Here is an 18724-nt window from a genome sequence, read left to right on the forward strand (position 1 = left end):
GAGGGAATTCTGGAAAAGGTATGAGACCTAAATCCTCATCTACCACAACACCCAGTTATTTGACAACACCTATAACTGGTATCTTAAAAAAACAGCAGTGTAAATATATTATTTAGAAATAAGGAAATAAATAACAAAAGAAATAAGACTGAGGCAGGGAATAGCGTTTTCCATTGTAAGTCGTTCAGTACTATGTTGGGGGGGTCCCCAAGATCATCCCATGACCCACATAACTCCGCATATAGTCATACCCAAGGCTGAGATTTATTACTATGAAAGGTTGGCAAAAACAGCAAAAGAAAAGGCACATGGAGAGAAGTTCAGAGGAAACCAGGCTCAAGCTTCCAAGAGCCCTCCTGCAGTGGGCTCACAGAGACAGGCTGAATTCTTTCAACAGTAACGTGTGAAGTGCTGTCTGCCAGGCAGCTCCTTAGACTGAGCCCAAGGTCTTTGTGGAGCCTAGCACGTACAGGACTCCAGACTCCCAGAAAGAAAGCAGGTTATTCAGCAGAAACCGCACTGTTTTTACCAACAGTTGAGACACAGTAAGCCACTCTTCTCATCTAGGAAAAGTTGAATGTACTGTGCAAAACATAACATCAAGTTTTCCTGTGTCAGCCAGGACTGACTTTGCAGGCAGGCCTTTCGATGGACGGCAGTCTCAGCCAGCTGTAGTAACTCTACACGAGCACTACTGGATACCTTAAACTATCTTAAGAATTATTCTGATACAATTTTAAAACTTAAAAAAATCATGTCTCACACACACAAAGAAGGATGCTGGCAATCTTATTTTAAAACCAAATAAAAGAGAAAAAGGGATTTCTCTTAAAATATGAACGTTACCGTCCAAGAAAAAAAAATGTTTTAAGTTTATAAACAAAATGGGACCTATGTAATCCTTCAGATGAAGCAGATAGGGTTTAGAGGGGTTCATAACATCAGCAGTGAGATTATCCCCATGATAGTATGCTTGAGGTTTATGACCTATGCCCAGTAAATGCACACGAGTATTCACATTTACAAGCTTGACGACAATTTCTCATGCACATCCCCACAGATCAATTGCCCTTGTTACATAATTAGTCCTTTCAAATCTACTAACAACTATTTAGGGCTGTACCTTAATAGAGATTTTACTCTTTATGTGAAGTTATTGTTTCTTTTCTATACCCTTCTTATATATTGTAAGACTTCATCTTTAGTTTCTCCCCTACGCCCAGGTGTCTATCCAAACAAACAAACATTTAATTAGAGTCCCACATGCCACTCACAGAAATTCACTGAATGACATAGTGGATTTCATGTTTTCTACTCAGCTTTCTAACATTATCAGTGTCACTGATTAAAATAATATGCCTACGGGTGCCTGGGTGGCAGTGGGTTAAGTGTTGTCTGACTCTTGATTTCAGCTCAGGTCATGATCTCAAGTGAGTTTGAGCCCCACACAGGGCTCCATGCTGACAGTTCAGAGCCTGCTTGTAAATCTCTCTCCCCTTCTCTCTGTCCCTCTCTCTCTCTCAGAATAAATAAACTAAAAAAAAAAAAAAAAAAAAAAAAAAAAAAGAAACAATATGCCCAAGATATTCATGTAAAAGAAAATTTAAAAATTTTAAATTCTGAAGTTCATTATAATGAAAATGAATGCATTTTCAATGCTGACAACTACTATACAATTAATGACAAGAAAACAGAAAAACTAACAAGTTAGTTCAGGAAATTAACATAATGCAATCTGTAAAATCAACCCCCAGATGAGAATGAAATCTGAAGACCATAAGAAATAGACTCATAAATACAGAAAACAAAACTAATGGTTGCCAGAAGGGAGAGGGGAGGGCAGTTAAGCAAAATGGGTAAAGGGTAGTGGGAGGTACAGGCTTGCAGTTATGGAGTGAATAAATCACAGGGATGAAAGATACAGCATGGGGAATATAGTCAATGGTATTGTAATAGGGTTGTGTAGTGACAGATGGTAGCTAGGCTTGTGATGAACAATGCATAATGTATAGACTTGTGGAATCATTACCTTGTACACCTGAAAGTGACATAACAATGTGTGTCAACTATGCTCCAAGGTAAAAAATAATATAAAAGAGCATAGCTTATGTCCTTTATTTAAAGTGAAAGTTCAGACTCTAAGGATTCGAATGTCAAGTGTTGGAAAATGAGCAGCCAAAACATACAGAAAATAATTCCACCTTCTGTCTACAAGGTAGGCTGGAAAGGACACAGTTCAGTCCTATGTGCAGCTGCCCAAATCAAAAAGTAGAGATGTATATTAAGTATCAGGGGAAAACCCACAGTGGACTCTTGCCTTTAAACAAAATCAAAGTGGTATCACTAGCAGTCATTCTATACACAGGACAAAAAAAGTTTTCTTATTAAAAAAAATCATAATACATATCATTCGGTACTTATCAGTGAAACAGAACATTTTTAGAGGTATGGTATACCCTTTTGAGGGGTGAGAAGACAGGCCTCCTTCCTGCCACATTTCATAATCAGATACTTCCTGCCACATTTCATAATCAGATAATCTATTCTCAAGGAAATCTTACATGAGAATTTAACTGGAGAGTATAAGGACAAACAAACTTTATTTAACAATAACTTTTAAGACACACACCAAAGGAGGTACCTGGTTGGCTCAATAGGAAGAGCATGCCACTCTTGATCTTGGGGTTATGAGTTCAAGCCCTATGTTGGGTGTAGAGATTACAAACAAACAAACAAACAAACAAACAAACAAACTGAAAATGCACACCACTGGTTGCAACAGAAACTGGGCAGAAATACCTAGTCGATGGTTCCCAAACAGTGCACTGAGGCACCCAGAGCATCATAAGCCAAGTCATAAAAGAGCCATGGGGCATCTTCAATTTGAGACAAAGAGCAGTGCTCAACATCTGTCAGACACTGTACAAACTACCAGCTAAAAGAAGTTCAATTTCAACATTAGGTTGAGCTACATTCCTGTCAATGGCATATTTTTGTGAAGTGAGATTTTGGGGATAGTAGCTATAATTTTTTTTAAGTACCATGTGAAAATCAACATGGGATAAGAAATGACAGTGGTAATGTCCAATCTGATTACAAAGTTATTAATATGTACAGTATCCAGCAGGCACAGGCAAACCATTTAGTTATTTAAGAGTGAAATAAAAATATTATCTTCTCTTTCAATTTATGTGTATTTTTTTCAAATATGAACTAAATTGTCATGACATAAATACACATGAAGTTGTGTGAACATAACAACATAACATGGAACTATTAGACATTTCCATTAGGCTGACACCAGATCTCAGAGCAGGATATGTACAAGACGAGACTGAAATATCATGTCATTAAAAAAAAAAAAGTTACAAAAGATGCTTGAAATCAAGTCCAAATGACTCAGAAGGCAACTAGAAGATGATCCCACTGGTCAAAAATTAATAAAATAATTGCAATGGACTAAAATGTATCAAGTATATTTAAATCCATGAGTTCATAATATACTCAAAAATAAAATTCACTGGTCACTTTGCAGGATGCTAGAGAACCATCTCATTATTTGGAATAGCTGGTAAATAAAGGGGGAAAAAGGCATTTATCCTGAACTTCCATTACAAAGTGTTGATGCAGCAAATTTATTTTGATCAAAATCTTCCACCTAATAAACAAAGAAATGAAAGACTATCACCACTTAATAAGCAAGTTAAAAATGGGTACTGGTAATGATTATCAATGGCTGCTAATATCTTACGCAAAAAAGAAACACCTTAATGTGCTCTCTGATGGACACACACATCAGCCTTGCAAAAATAAGCAAATAAAATCTTAATCTGATTAAGCTTCAAAATCTAAAGGGTATGGAATTTAGTTTCTTTAGTTAATATTTTGTAAGAAAAAGAGAGCGGGGAGGGTAAACATATAAAAATTAAGAGACTTAAGACCAAGAATGAGAAGACAAGCCACACTGGATGAAAATATTCATAAAAGACTATAATGTAACAAAGGACTGTTATCCAAAATGTACTAAGAACTCTCGAAACTTAACAATAAGAAAACAAATCCATTTAAAAATGGGGCAGAACAGACACCAAAGAAAATATACAAATGACAAGTAAACATATGAAAAATGCTCCATATCATTAGGGAACATTTCTAATTAAAATGATGAACCTGATTAAAAAAAAATCTAGATTTTAAAAAAATGATATATCTATTTTTAAAATTGTTGGGGCACCTGGGTGGCTCAGTCAGTTAAACGTCTGACTTCGGCTCAGGTCATGATTTCACGGTTCATGAGTTTGAACCCCACATCTGGCTCTGTGCTAACAGCTGAGAGCTTGGAGCCTGCTTCAGATTCTGGGAGAGAGGGAGCTCTCTCAGATCTGGCCCTCCCCCACTCACACTCTGTCTCTCTCAAAAATAAACATTAAAAACATTTAAAAAAATGTTTTTGTTAACTACGTATGGCAAAGGATGTTAACTAGACTTCCTGTGATCATTTTGCAGTATATACAAATATGGAATCATAACATTGTACACCTAAAATAAATGTCAGTTATGCCTCAGTTAAAAAAAACAAAACAAGAAAATACTATATACCTATTAGAATAGCCAAAATCCAAAATGCTGACAAAACCAAATGCTGATGAAGATATGGAACTATTATTCAGTGCTGGTGGAAATGCAAAATGGCAAAGTCACTTTGGAAAACAGGTTAGCAGTTTCTTATAAAACTAAACATCCTCATACAACATACAATGCAGCAATCACACTCCTTGGTGTTTTGGTATTTACCCAAATGAGTTGAGAGAACTTATGTACACACAAAAACCTGCACATAAGATGTTCATTGCGGCTTAGAGAATTACATTTATTCATAATTGCCAAAACTTAAAAGCAACCAAGAAGCCCTTTCATAAGGGAACGGATAAATAAGCTGTGATATGTTCAGACACCAGAATATTATTCAGTGATAAAAATAAATGAGTGGAATCTTAAATGGAGGAAGAATTTTAAGTGCTGTTACTAAGTGAAAGAAGCCAATCTAAAAAGGTACATACTGGGGCGCATGGGTGGCTGAGTCAGTTAAGCAGAGTTCAAGCCCTGCAATGGGCTCTGTGCTCACAGCACAGAGCTTGCTTGGGATTCCATCTCTCTCCTTCTCTCTCTCAAAATAAATAAATATACAAACATTTTAACATAATAATAAATAAAAACAAAAAAATTTTAAAGGCTACATACTGTACTGACTCCCATTATATGACATTCTGGAAAAGGCAAAACTCTGGAGACTGCTAAAAGATCAATGGTTGCTGTGGCTGTGGAAGGAGGCAGGGAAGGAAGAACAGACAGAGCACAAAGGATTTTTAGTGCAGTGAAAACACTGTGTGATAACACAATGGTAGGTACATGTCACGTATTTGTCCAAACCCACAGAATGTACAACACCAAAGTGAACTTTAATGTGGACTGTGGACTCTGGGTGATTATGAAGTGTCACTGTAGGGTCATCAAGCATAACAAATGTACCACTCTGGCAAGGGGTGAAGGGGGTGCTGATAATGGGGTAGGCTATGCATATGTGGGGGCAGGGGGCATATGGGAAATCTCTATCTTCTGCTCAATTTTCCTGTGAACCTAAAACTGCTTTTAAAAAGTCTGTGAATTTAAAAAAAGAAAAAGTAACCTAAGGAAAACCTAAGGAAGCTAAATTTAATGTCATAATATGCTCATTTTCTTAAAACACTAAACTTAAGTTGAAAAACTTGGATGGTATCTGCTGCTTTCCAATTGTGTTACCACACTAGCGTGTTAACAATATAGACTTCAACGAGCCTCTTCTCCAGTTTTACATCCACACTTTTGTTTCCCATGATTTTCCTAAGCGGAACGTCAAAGGTCTTGATTTATTATTTTAACTTCCGAAGAAACTACTTAAAATTGCCAACATCTTAAAATTGCTACAATTTATAAATTTTCCTTACAAAGTCTTCTTTCTAGTATAGGAGAGGGGAGCTTTCTTCCTCATCTTCCCTCTCTTTTTTCTCTTCAGTATTTCTGTATCCAAACTGGGGGCACCTGGGTGGCTCTGAAAGCAATTCCAAATGTTTCACTAGTATTTTTGTTTTTAACAATTTTTTATGCAGAAGCTTCATATCTTAATATTTGTACAACTTTCTAAGGCAATCAGTTTTAAGGACTTCACTCAAAGAAATAGGCCTAGTTGGAGCGCCTGGGTGGCTCGGTCAGTTAAGCGGCCCACTTCGGCTCGGGTCATGATCTCTCGGTTTGTGAGTTCCAGCCCCGCGTCGGGCTCTGTGCTAACAGCTCGTTGGAGCCTGGAGCCTGCTTCGGATTCTGTGTCTCCCTCTCTCTACCCCTTCTCCACTCATGCTCTGTCTCTCTCTCTGTCTCTCAAAGATGAATAAACATTAAACAAATTAAAAAAAAAAAAAAAAAAAGAAAAGAAATAGGCCTAGTGCCTGGTACGCAGCAAGTGCTCAACAAATATTGATTCCCTCACTCCATGTACTACAACTGTTTAGAATGGAAGATATACATGTTTAAAGATATACATGTATCTTTGTATGCGTATAAAATATCTCTGCAAGAACATACAAGAAATTAAGTTGTTCTTCCTTTGGCAGCATCTTTAACGGCTGAGAAAAACACAGTCATATTTGTCTCATGCAGACTCCCTTCCCTCTGTAAGGAAACTGGGAAATATCCCGACAGAGAGCTAATTTGGTAAATAGGAAGTATATTGGGCTCTGGAGTCTGATGATCTGGGCTCGAATCTTAACTCTGTCTGGAACACAACTATGGGTTTTGACTAAGTACCATCACCTTTCAGAGACCAAATTTCCTTATCTGTACAAAAGAATACTGACATCTGGCAAGGCACTGGCAAGATTAAGTAGAATGGAATCCCTCATATACAGTAGGCACTCAGTAAGCAATAAGAAGATTAGCCAATATTTACTTGTGCTGTTAACTATAAAAAAAGCAAGAGTATAAAGATGTCTGGACAGAGCACCTGGGTGGCTTAGTCGATTAAACGTCTGACTCTTAATTTCAGCTCAGGTCATGGTCTCACCCTCTGAGACCAAGCCCTGCATTAGGCTCTGTACAGGCCCGATGCCTACTTAGGATTTTCTCTTTCCCTCTCTCTCTGCCCCTCCCCTGCTCATGCTGGCGCTCGAGCTTTCACTAACTTTAAAAAAAAAAAAAAGTCTGGACAAAACTTGAAATTTTCTAAACTATATTTCTCCCCCATCTAACACTCTGAAAAATGAGGTTTTTCCTGCCTTTTCTTTGTGATTGTCCCTTTGAAAACCCCTCAAAAAATTTTAAAAACATCGTAAACACATTTAAAAAGCCAAGAAGAGGGGGGCCTGGGTGTTTCAGTCAGTTAAGCATCCAGCTCTTGGTTTCAGCTCAGGGCATGATCTCACGGTTCTTGAGTTCAAGCCCCGTGTCAGGCTTAGCGCTGACAGTGTGCAGCCTGTTTGGAATTCTCCCTCTTTCCCTTTCTCTCTGCCCCTGCCCCCTGAGTGCCTGCATGCTCTCAAAAATAAATAAATGAACTTTAAAAAAACTTAAACGTTAAAAAAATAATAAGCCAAGAAGAAACGTGGAAAAAAATACTGACACTACATGTGGCAAATATTTTATAAAATTTTTTAAAAAGAAAAAAAAGGGGCATCTGGGTGGCTCAGTCGGTTGAGTGTCTGACTTTGGCTCAGGTCATGATCTCACAGTTTGTGGGTTTGAACCCCACATTGGGCTCTGTGCTGACAGCTCAGAGCCTGGAACCTGCTTCGGATTCTGTGTCTCCCTCTCTCTGCCCCCGCCCCCACTCACACTCTGTCTCTCCCTCCTTCAAAAATAAACATTAAAAAAAAAAAAAAGTAAAAAAAAAAGAAAAACAAGGGGTACCTGGGTGGCTCAGTTGGTTAAGCATCTGACTCTTGATTTTGGCTAAGGTCATGATCTCAGGGTTTGTGGGATAGAGCCGCACATCAGGCTCTGCACTGAAAGCATGGAGCCTGCTTGGGATTTTCTCTCTCAAAAAAAATAAACATGCATACTTTACATACTGTATGTTAGCCAATTTGACAATAAATTATATTACAAAATAAAATCTAAAAAAACATTAAAAATTTAAAAAAAAAGAAAAAAATGGTAGAGGGTATAAACACAAAACACACAAAAAAGAGATTTTAAAAATTAAGGAATAGGAAATTAAAGACATTTTCTTTTTTAACTGCAAATCTTCTGAAGATGAACAGGTCTGATACCCAATAATGGAAGGGTGTGTAGAAAGAGACACCCTAATACATTAGTAGTAAAAGTGTAAACTGATACATTTAAAAGGGCAATTTAACAAAACCTATCAAAAATTAATATTCTCACCTAGCAATTCCACTATTAAAACCTTATCCTCAAACACACAAAAGTAAGCAAGAATATAAGTAAAAGGATACTTAACATCACATTTATAACAGCCAAGAAACCTTTATTTACATTGCATCTCTATACACATCTAAAATCCTTTAAAAATAAAACACTGAGAAGAAGAATATGCTGGCTTACTGTATGCTACATGAAATTCACTTGAACTATACAAATACCAGGTAGCCTAAAAGTTAAGTGTAATGTAATAGATGGAATGTTGGCAAAATGCTGGCATAAGAAACAGCAAAAGTCCACCCCTCCATAAAAGCAACTAAAAACTTTTAGAATCAACTTTTCCAGAACAGCAGAAACTAACCCAAAGCTTGCAGCAATCCCAGGATTACTTATTCAAGACACCGCTAAATCTTGGTAAAAACACAGAGCTTTGTGGCATTTAACTTACTCTCGTCCTACCCTGAGCTCCGCAGATCAGTGGCAGCCATGAAAACAGCAGCACACGTTCCCAGCACTGGCCGGCAGAACAAACCTCATTCACAAACAAACTGAAACTATTTGTTTTGACCTACCTAAGGGCTCCCTGGAAGACTTTCTGAAAAGTCGAGCTTCATCTCACCTAATACTGCTACCTCAGACTTTCCCCAAAGCTAAAGCCACTACAGGACACAAAGGGTATTTCCCAAAAACATTTACAGGCAGATGTTTTCAGCGCTGCTGCCTGATGCAATGAGTAAAAGCTGGGGCAAACAAACTGACCAAAAAACCTTGAGTGGTAAGGCTGGGTGATGAGATGTTTTGGGAAATAAAGACCTTGAACAGATTCCTGGGAATCTAGGACGCAATGTGTATGCCCAGGGCTGTGCACATGCTCAGGAATTTTGCCAGCTCTTGACTTTTTTTTTTCTTCCAGTACTTGGACTATGTCATCCCACCACTTCCTGGCCTCTATGGTTTCTGCTAAGAAGTCAGAGCAGTTGGCTGTTAAATGATATTGAGGATTCTTGTATGTGGGGAGTCACTTCTGTCTTGCTTCTTTCAAGATTCTCTGTTTTTCAACTGTTTGATTAAGAGTCTCAGTGTGAATCTCACTGAGTTTACTGTACCAAGAAGGCTCACTCTGGACGACCCTGACCTTTATACAAACAGGAAATTAAGACTAACCAGAGCTGTAAAGTGGCCGAGTGCTCAAGGAATACTTCAACAGTAGCACAACACCCCTCTGAACATACTGGGAGATGTTTTTGGTATGAAATGTTTTAAGGAAATACCTGTCCAATCATTAGCTGACCAATAAGCTAACAGAACACAGACTTCAATGGGCACACATAATAAAGAATATATATACTTTAGAAAATTAGTTCAGAAAAGTTTCTAAACAACTAACAACAGTTACAAGTAGCAACAACCCTGGGGAAAGAGGAGAACCTAATTTCCAGAACTGCCATTTTATAATACTCAAAATGTCCAATTTCAACAAAAAATTATGCACATGTAAAGAAACAAGAAGGAATGGCCCACACACACAGGGGAAAAAAAAAGCAATCACCGGAAACTCCCTAAGGAATCCCAGATATCAGACTTACTAGACAAAGACTTTAAGATCTGATTTAAGTATGTTCAAAAGCTGAAGGAAATGATGCCTAAAAAACTAAAAGAAAGCGTAAGAATTCTGTCTCACCAGGTAGAGAACATTAATAAAAAGACAGAAATTACTTTTAGGGGCACCTGGGTGGCTCAGTCAGTTAAGCATCCAACTCTTGATTTTGGCTCAGGTCATGATCTCATGGTTCACGGGTTCAAGCTCTGCATCGAACTCTGTGCTAATGGCGCAGAGTCTGCTTGGGATCCTCTCTCTCCCTCTCCCTCCGCCCCTCCCCTGCTTATGTGTGCTCTCTCTCTCTCTCTCTCTCAAAGTCAATAAACACTAAAAATAAATAAATAAAAATTAAAAAATTATTTTTTAAAGAATCAAATAGAAATTCTGGAATTGTAAAGTATAACAACTGACATGAAAAATTCACTATACAGACTCAACATCAGATTTGAGAAGGCAGGACAAAGACCAGTGATCTTAAAGACAGGTCAATTGATATATATCAGTCTGGGGATCAGAAAGAAAAATTAATGAAGAAAATATAACAAAACCTAAGAGATCTGTGGTACACCATCTGGCATACCAAGTATAGTGGCAGTCCCAAAAGAAGAGGAGAGAGAAAAGTGAAGAAATAATATCTGAAGAAACTGTGGCTAAAAACTTCTCAAATTTAATGAAATATTAATCTATATATGAAAGAAGCTCACTAAACTCCAAGCAGGAGAAATTCAATGAAATTCACACTGAGGCACATCTTCATCAAATAGTTATAAAAACAAAGAGAGAATCTTGAAAGAAGCCCACGGAAGTGACTCATCACATACAAGGCATCTTCATTCATTAACAGCTGACTTCTCATCAGAAACCATACAGGCCAGAAGGCAGTGGGATGACATAATCAAAGTACTGGAAGGAAAAAAACTGTTAACCGAGAATCTTTATCTGGTATAATTATCCTTCAGAATTGAAAGAAAAAAATAATACATTCTCAGAAGAAAAAAATCTGAAAAAATTCATTGCTAATTGGCTTATCCTACAAGAAATGCTGAAGGGAGTCCTTCATGCTGAAATGAAAGGACACTAGACAGTAATTTGAATCCACATGAAGAAATAAAGAACGGCAATAAAAGTAACTACATAGGTAAATATAAAAGATAGCATAAATGTATCTTTCATTTGTATCTATTTTCTCTGCATAAAGCAACAGTTTTAAATCAGATGGACATACAAGGTATAAAGATACAACTTGTGACAACAGCACTAAAAGGGGAGTGGAGCTATAGGAGTACACTGTTGAAATTAACCTGTTATTAATCTGAACTAGACTAATACAAATTAAAATGTTAGTCATAACCCCAGGTTAACCACTAAGAACTAACTCAAAACTATGTAGTAAACAAAATATAGGAATTAAAATAGTACACTGCAAAGAAACAGAAAAGGCAATAATGGAAGAAATGAAGAATAAAAAGAATTTTAAATATATAGAAAACAAACAGTAATAGGGCAGGAGTTCTTATTAATGAATAATTACTTCAAATATAAATTGGTTGAATTCCCAAAATTAAAAGGCAGACACTAGCAAAACAGATTTTTTTTTTTTTTAAGATAAACTATCTATTGCCCATAAGACACTCACTTTAGGTTCTAAGACACAAGTTGAAAATAAAAAGATATTTCATACAACTAGTAACCAAAAGAGTGCTGGGAGGACTGGCTATACTAGTAACAAAATAAATTTTAAAACAAAAATATATTCTAAGAGACAAAGAAAAATATTTAATGATAAAACGGTAAGATAACAATTACAAACATATATGCACCTAATAACAGAACCCTAAAAGACATGGAACAAAAAAACTAACTAAATTGAAAGGAAAAACAGTTCAACAATAGTTGAAGACTTCAAAATGTATAGACTAACTAGACAAAACATCAATAAGAAAAAGAGAAGACTTGAACAATACTTTAAACTAAACGTAACAGAAATCCACAGAACACTCCACTCAACAATAGCAGAATACAGATTCATCCCAAGTGCACCTGGAACATTCTTAAAGAAAGATCATATGTTAGGCCATGAACAAATCTGAATAAATTTTATAAGATTGAAAGCACATAAAGTATATTCCCTGACCACAATGAAATAACAATGAAAATCAATAATTTGAAAAATAATTTTTAAATTAAAAAATATGTAGGGGGGCGCCTGGGTGGCGCAGTCGGTTAAGCGTCCGACTTCAGCCAGGTCACGATCTCGCGGTCCGTGAGTTCGAGCCCCGCGTCAGGCTCTGGGCTGATGGCTCAGAGCCTGGAGCCTGTTTCCGATTCTGTGTCTCCCTCTCTCTCTGCCCCTCCCCCGTTCATGCTCTGTCTCTCTCTGTCCCAAAAATAAAATAAACGTTGAAAAAAAAAAAATTAAAAAAAAAAAATATGTAGGAATCTTAACCAACATTTAACAGAACATCTGACAGACTAAGAATAGAAGGGAACTTTGTCAAACTGATCAAGGGCATCAGTGAAAAACCCATAGTTAACATTACAATTAATGGTGAAAGACTGGAAGCTTTCCTCCTAAGACCAGGAACAGGACAAGGAGATTTGTCCTTGCCACTTCTATTCAACATTGAACTGGAAGTTCTAGCCAGGACAACCAGGCAAAAAAAAAAAAAAAAAAAAAGCATTCACATTGCAAAGGAAGAAGTAAAACTGTCTCCATTCACAGATGACAGAATCTTACATAGCAAACCCAAAAGAATTACTAGAAAATTATTAGAGCCAATAAATGAGTTTAACAAAGTTATAGGATACAAGATGAAGATAGAAAATTAACTGTGTATGATGATACAGTCCAAAAATGAAATTTTAAAAAAATTCCATTTGTGGAGGTAAAAGGTACAACATAGGGAATATAGACTTTTCAGACCGGAGGACTCAACAATGTTAAGACAAAATAATAATGCCCTAACTCAAAGGGATATATAGATTCAATGCAAACTCTATCAAAATTTCAACAATGTCTTTTGCAGAAATGGAAAAGCTGATCTTCAGTTTAACATGGAATTACAATGGGCCCTGAATCAAGCCACAAAAAATAATGAAACAGAAGAAGGTGGGAGACTTACACTTCCGGATTTCAAAAGGTACTACAAAACTATACAATAGCCAAAACAATGTAGTACTGGCATTAGTATAAACATACAGACCTACAGAATTGATTTGAGTCCAGAAATAAACCCAAACATCTATGGTCAACTGATTACCAACAAGGGTGCCAAGACTATTCAATGGGAAAAGAATGGTCTCTTCAACAGATGGGTATGAAACAACTGGATTTCCACATGCAAAAAAACGGACCCATATCTCAGACCACGCATAAAAATTCACTCAAAATGAATCAACACCGAAACATAAAAACTAAAACCATAAAACTCTTAAAAGAGTACTAGCCTAAATTTTTACATCCTTGGATTTGACAATGGATTCTTAAATATGACAACAAAATCATGAGTAACAAAAAGGAAAAAATGGACAGACTGTACTTCATCAAAATTAAAAACTTTTACTATCAGAAGATGTTATCAAGAAAGTAAAAAGACAACCTAAAAAACGGAAGAAAATATTTGCACATCATCTATTTGATAAGGGTCTAGCATCCAGAATCAACAAAAAGAACTCTTACAACGCAAAAACATAGAGACAACCCAATTTAAAGTGGGCAAAGGACTTGAGTAGGTATTTTTCCAAAGATGACCTACAAAAGCCATTGAAAAGATGGTCAATATCATCAAATCAAAACCACAATGAGATACCAATTCACACCCACAACGATAACTAAAATTTTAAAACTCAGAACATAACAAGTGTTGGTGAGGATATGGAGATACCAGAATCCCTACACTGAATGATGAAATGGTACAGCTGCTTTGGGAAACAGTTTGGTACTTCCTCAAAATGTTAAACGTAAGAGTCACTATACGATCCAGCAATTCTGTTCCTAGGTATATACCCAGGAGGAACATACATCCACACCAAAACTTGCACATGAATATTCACACCAACATTATTCACAATAGCCATAAAGTAGAAAAAACTCAGTCACCAACTGATCACTGGATAAACAAAACATGGTGCAACCAGGCAATGGAAGATTATTTGGCAATAAAAAGGAATTAAGTCCTGATATATGCTACAATATGATAAACGTCGAAAACATTATACTGAGTAAAGGAAGTCGGTCACAAATGATAATATATATGATTCCATTTATACAAAATGTCCAGAGTAGGCAAATCCAGAGAGAGCAAGTAGGTTAGTGGTTGCTAATGGGTGGGAGTAGGCGGAATGGTGAGTGACTGACAATGAGTAAAAGGTTTCTTCCTCGGGATAATAAAAATGTTCTAGTTGACTGTGGAGATGGCTGCACAACTGTATGAATATACTAAAAACCACTAAATTGTACACTTGAAAAAAGCAGGCTTAAATCTTTGCCATGTTAAAAATCACTCCCTTAACCCTTTCTACCTTCTGCTAACACCTCTTTCCATTCTTTACAGCTAAGACTTATTTATTCTTGAAATAATCTACATTTATTTTCTTCACTCTGGCCTTCTATTAACTCCTTTAACTCCTCAATTCAATAAAACCTAGTTCCTTCCCCAAAAGTTAATTGTATTAAGTAGAATTTAAGTTAAGCATTAAGTAGAATGTTACAACTGATCTTAGTTATTAAATTCAATAGACTCCTAACAATCCTTGTTTAACTCAAGTTCTCAAAGCAGTTAGAGCATAGCTTTTTTTTTTTTTTTAATTTATTTTTTTTTTTTTTCCTGGAGAGTTGGTTTTGAAGTATAACTTCCTTTTGAAATGATTCCATTTTGGCTTCTATGACATTTTCTCATGATTTCTCTGCATCTCTAAACACAGGAATTTCCCTTTCCAGGTCTTCTTCCTCTATCTGGCTTTAAATGTTATTCTCCATTGTCTATTTCCAGGACTATTCTCCATTGGTAAATTCTTCCTACATGGTATTACCTAAATCAAAGGTTTCAGCTACCACCTAGAATACAGCCTGCTGACTTGCACAGTAAGACTTCTCGGAGACTCCAAATCCACACACCCGACTCTGCAGCCAATGTTTCCACTTGAATGTTTCATAGATTAACTCCCTATTCAGTATATCCAAAAGCTAAAATACTGTTCCTCCCCAAGTTTGCTCCTCTTCCTGAAGTCCCTGTCTCAGTGCAGAGTTGACCCTTGAACAACATGAGTTTGAGCTGTGCAGGTCCACTCATATGTGGTCTTTTTCGATAAATACAGTACTGTACTGTAAACGTATTTTTCTTCCTTATAATTTTCTTAATAACACTTTTTTTTCCTCTAACTTTACCGTAAGAATACAGTATATAACACACATGACATATAAAATATGTATTAATTGACTTTTTGTTATCAGTAGGGCTTCCAGTCAACAGCAGGCTATTAGTGGTTAAGTTCTGAGGGGGTCAAAAGTTATACATGAATTTTAGACTGCGAGGGGGGTCAGCACCCCTACCCCCTGCATTGTTCAAGGGTCAACTGTACTTTACCATTGTCTACTCAATCACCCAAGTTAAAATCCAACTGTAACTGAATCCTATGAATTCTACTTTCTAAATGTTTGTGCTAGGAACTTACTCCTGTGTATCTCCACTGATGCTACCTTAAATGTAGGGTCTTACTTGTCACCTCAATTATTACAAAAACTCCTAACCAGTCTCGCTGCACCCTGCCTTACCTCCCCTCCCTCCCTTCTGAAATCTGCATTCTGTAATACCAGAATGATCTTTCTAAAATGAAAACCTTCCAAGAATCTTTCCTGATTAAAATCCATGAACTCTATTATTATTTATAGGAAAAAAAACCCTCTAGAATCCCTAGAATGGCATGCAATGCTCAAGGATCTATCTAGGCAGCCTCATCTTCTGCTACTTCCCACCATAAACCCAATGCTATAGTTGTAGAGAACGACTCCTAATTTTTAAAAGTGTTCTATGCTCTCTCTAATCATGTCCAGCTTTCCTTCTGCCTTAAGTTCCTTTCTCTCATTTTCTGCCTCCGTCATGCCTAAACCTTCAAGTTTAAGAATTTAAAGCATGAGGTACCTAACACAACACCTAACACACAGCATGGAGTTAATGGGTTGAGCTGGCCTAGGCTTCTCTTTTCTTTATGCTGTCTCAGTGACTCCTATTTGTTCACAAGATAAAAGTTGGAATTACTTCCACTGTGTATAAGACTATCCATAATTTCGCCTCTGCCAACTCACTATGGCAGCTTAGACCCCTGTGCTTTTGCTCACACTCCTTCTACCTAAATGCCCATCCTTACTCTTTTCATCCCCTCTATACATAACGTTTTCCTTACCGCTGCCACCTTTCTCAATCTCTTCTTCTCTTCCCTTAGGAAACTGGCCACTATCTCCTTTGTACACCCTGTATACGCCCACACTTTGTCCAGTCAAAATTATCTTAAAAACGTACTGTACTTGGTAACGGTTCAAGTCAGAGATAGAATCTGACCATTCTGAAAGCAGGGGCAGTGCCTTATCCATCTGGAAGTCTTCTTCACCTGGGACAGTACCCACTGCTATGGAATTATTACTAGTAATTCTCCCATACTAAATGACCTGCATTCTTCCTTATTCCTCCCACATATACTAACTTAGGTTTCAATCAGGAATTTTCTTTCAAAAAGGACATATTTGGGGGTTACATTCAGGCCCAATCTCTCCTTGCCAAGCAAACAGCTGTGCAAACACAACGATACAAATTAAATATTCATTTTCTGACACTTCTGGTTTTCTAAATTAGAAAGACCTAAAATGAGACATTATTTTGAAGAGAGAGCAAATTAAGTTATGGTACATGGCCTCAAGATTCTTTGTTCAAAGAATTACCGCCCTATGGTTACTGTTAAACTAGCCTACTCCACTTAAATCTATGGGTCACTTTGAAAAGTGGGAACCACTCTACTAACTTCCTTCCTACCTCTCCTACTGCCAATACAGTTTACAGCAATTACTCATTTTCGGGAAGACACTCAGAAAGGAACTATCAAATCACCAAGATAACTGGAAACGTGTCAAGTGAGGTTACCTTTCTTATTCGCAGTCCCATTTTTTCATTTGGAAGTGCTGCCTCCATAATCACCAAACCAAAAGCGAGCTTGCTCCTTATCACCACTTAAATATTTTATGAATAACTCCCAAGTATGATGGAATGCTACCTAAAGTTGCAGCAGCCTTCGAACATGCCCACTCCACTAAAAAAATTCAGCGAAAGCTTTTCTAATCAGGCTAGATGGTGTGTGAACTCCATGTCCAAACGACTGCACTTCTCTTACCATGCACATTCAAAGTATCTCGACTTCACATTTTAATTACTGTCAAGAACTCTACTAGGCCTTAGAAGTAACAAGCTGCTTAGGCAAGAGGGAGGCTCGGAAGTCATGAATCGCAAAACTCCAAACAGCGTAATTATTTCAGGTTAAGACTGAGGTGTGGAATATTGTGTAAAACCTGTTCCACTCTGCTAAGGATAAATTTTAAAAGGGGGAGAGGGGTGCGACCTCAAGAAGAGCCTTTTGGCACAAGCATACTTGAGAATGAGTTGTAAGAAGGATTCTCAACTCCAGATCTGTCCCCATTCGCACTGAAACCTGAATGAAAGACCGAAGCACTCAAAGGAGCTCCACTGCTTCCATGCCAGCGGTGGGAAACATCAAGAGCCTTTTCCTAGCCCACTGGGTAAGTCCCGGAGACGGGTCAATACTCCGGGTGCGGTGAAAAAACAGTGATTATATAAAAGACAGAGTCCCCTCTCCTCCGTTCCGTTGCCCAAGAGCTGCCCTGAGGCCTGGAGACTCAAGGGGGGAGGGGCCCGGTTCCCGACCCTCCTCCTCCGGACCCCGAGAGCACCAAATCACAAACGCGGGTGCCACGAGGGAGGCCCGGCCGGCAAATGGGAGGAACGGCCGGTAAGGGGGCGAGAACTGGGGAGAAGCCTGCCCGGGATGAACCCGCACTCGGGGCAGCCACGCCCCCCACCCCCAACTCCAGCCCCGCGCGCGGCGAGCTCCCAGCCCCGCACGCTGCCTGACAGACGCCGCTGCGAGGTGGGTGCGGAGAGCGCCCCGCGGGCAGGCGAGGGGCACCGCCACGACCCCCGCACGCCACCGCTGGCCGCCACTGACCTGTGCCTGACGCCGCGCGACCGCCCGCCCCGCCGCAGCCGCCGCCTCCTCGCGCTCACCGTGCCGCCGCAGCCACCGTAGGCGCCTCCTGCGCTGCGCCCCTGGCCGGCCTCGGGCGCCCCATTCCCACCCCGCCCCAGCCTCCGCCTGTTTACAATGATTGGGACAGAACGGGACGAGCCGGCCCAGCGCGCACGCGCATTCCCTCCTACCGCCGCTGCCGGCTTCCCGGGTCCTCCTCTCTGCGCTGACGGCTAAAGCCGTCAAGGGCAAACGCCCTGTGCCCTCGCGCGGGGCACGCTGGGAGGCGTAGTTCTCCGACGCCCAGCGCCCAGTTTACGTGAGGGCCCTTCGTCGAGGAAGCACACTACAACACCCTGGAAGCACCGCGCCTCCTTCGGCCCAGGGGCTCGCGAAGGAAGCTGAGGGAGCGCGCGAGAGAACGCGCCGCGCGGGTGCTCAGCGAGCGCCTGCGCAGTCCGC

The 18724-nt window shown here is 38.9% G+C and overlaps 1 protein-coding gene across 2 annotated transcripts in view; it reads right to left on the reverse strand.

Annotated features, from left to right (window-relative positions):
* Positions 1-18386, reverse strand: part of RALBP1 (ralA binding protein 1) — a 47757-nt gene extending 29371 nt beyond the window's left edge. The window contains exon 1 of one of the 2 annotated variants that reach the window (XM_047090361.1): positions 18301-18386. The gene's annotated coding sequence lies outside the window, so the exon portion shown is untranslated. The remainder of the gene's footprint in view (positions 1-18300) is intronic. The other variant, XM_047090360.1, reaches the window with a different exon arrangement.
* Between the last annotated feature and the right edge of the window lie 338 nt (positions 18387-18724).

The sequence above is a fragment of the Lynx rufus genome, unplaced genomic scaffold (genome assembly GCF_022079265.1).
Source record: "Lynx rufus isolate CCGP_SWC_20201006 ecotype Redwood Valley unplaced genomic scaffold, mLynRuf1.p SCAF_29, whole genome shotgun sequence".
Classification (NCBI taxonomy): Eukaryota; Metazoa; Chordata; class Mammalia; order Carnivora; family Felidae; genus Lynx; species Lynx rufus.